Here is a 1,670-nt window from a genome sequence, read left to right as displayed (position 1 = left end):
GTAAACCTACCGTCCAAACCGAGCCCGAACACCGGGTCCGTCAGCAGCGAGCCCCAGGCTCTGTATACGTGCGGGAAGTAAAAACACTACCGGGAGTTTTCCCCGTTAAAACGACCCGTCTTTATTTTGTTTATTTCCTTACCTTCGCTCTGCGGTCGAGCCTTCTTCTTCCGCTATTGTCGGGTCACGTGACAGCAGTAATCTAATCAGAGAACCCAACATATGTAGGGGTGTGGCCTGAGCCTACCGTAATACCGATAGGATAAGTATGGCCTCATGATGGCCCGTGATCATAAATATTTTGTACTTGTATATCAGTTTTGTACTTGTAAATCAGGATTTGTATGTGTAAAAAGAATTTGTGTGTGTAAAAAGAATTTGTGTGAGCATAAAAAAGATTTGTATGTGTAAAAAGAATTTGTGTGTGCGTAAAAGAGATTTGTATGTGTAAAAAGAATTTGTGTGTGCGTAAAAAAGATTTGTATGTATCACTTCCTTTGAGCCCATGGGAAGTGGAAGAAATACAAATCGTTCTGGATTTATTTATAACATACAGCTGTGACGCAAAGGTTTGTACATCCGGTTATTTGCAAATAAAATAATCACAGATTTCTTTTTTTGGACCAATATTTGTATTTGGAAGAAAAGTACTTTATATTAATTACAATATCACAAAATCGGTATTATTAAAAAACAAGTATTTCTTGGATTCTTAATATATATTAACTCTCAAATATATTTAATATTAATATAGAATACTATTAACATATTATTAAATGTGTGCGAGAGCATTATTAATTTCTTATGCTTATTACATTATTAACATTAGCATCATAGTAATGAAACATGTTTGAAAATAAATGTTTGCTTAATAATCTCTTGTAGCAATTTTCTTAATAGGGATTAACAGGGATTTTCAGCCCTTCTTGCGGGACTTTTAAGTAACATGAACTAAATGTAAATGCAGTGGTAAATAAATATAGTGTTTAGATTTTATTCTGAGCTGGTGAAGGCAGTTTGGTCAAAGAAGTGCTTATGTTGGACTTAATGTCTCACACACATTAAACCTCTAACAGTTGATTTCACTGCAGGACTGAGCAGCCATCACTCATGTGAGGGTGGCTGCCATGGCGACGCTGCAGTTGATCCAATTTTTCACAGACAGCTGGGACCTCTAACAGCTGGAGGGTAGATCTCTGTGGAGGGATAGGGCTCATGTGAATACTTTCAAAGCAGTTCTGAAAAGTTTGCTTAACTGTGTTAAACTGTGGCATAAACATAAATGCTGTTTTGCTTCCATTCTGGAAAATTAGACTCACAAAAGTAATTATCATCAGATTATTTTTCCTGTGCAGACGGAATGAAAGCATTTGAAAATAATGAAAAATGGCTGAAAACCTAGAAGTATTGTGTGAAGCCACAAAATGTTCAAACATTTTTTAATAAAGCTGCATTTGAAAAAAGTTTCACGAAGCTAAACCCCTCTTATTCTCTCCCATTTTTTTCTTTTGTAGTTACGTGTATTTGTTTATCTCACTCCCTCAAGTTTCTTAAACACTCTTAACCCTCTGGGCTCTGTGGTGGCCATTTGTGGCCACTTCACTTTTTCCAACCATTTTCGCTGTGTTAAAGCAAATGAAATGAAACTTTCCAAGGGTCTCGATTTTTTT

At 36.0% G+C, this 1,670-nt stretch overlaps 1 protein-coding gene across 2 annotated transcripts in view; it reads right to left on the bottom strand.

Moving 5' to 3' along the window:
* tbk1 (TANK-binding kinase 1) overlaps nt 1–215 on the bottom strand; it is a 16,212-nt gene extending 15,997 nt beyond the window's left edge. Inside the window, exon 1 of one of the 2 annotated variants that reach the window (XM_005742267.1) lies at nt 143–215. The gene's annotated coding sequence lies outside the window, so the exon portion shown is untranslated. The remainder of the gene's footprint in view (nt 1–142) is intronic. The other variant, XM_005742268.1, reaches the window with a different exon arrangement.
* Nucleotides 216–1,670: the final 1,455 nt, after the last annotated feature.

This window comes from Pundamilia nyererei, unplaced genomic scaffold (assembly GCF_000239375.1).
Source record: "Pundamilia nyererei isolate P.nyererei 1_Seehausen unplaced genomic scaffold, PunNye1.0 scaffold00119, whole genome shotgun sequence".
In the NCBI taxonomy this organism is placed as follows: Eukaryota; Metazoa; Chordata; class Actinopteri; order Cichliformes; family Cichlidae; genus Pundamilia; species Pundamilia nyererei.
The sequence above is the reverse complement of the archived record's forward strand: the minus strand, read 5'-3'. Positions and strand labels throughout refer to the sequence as shown.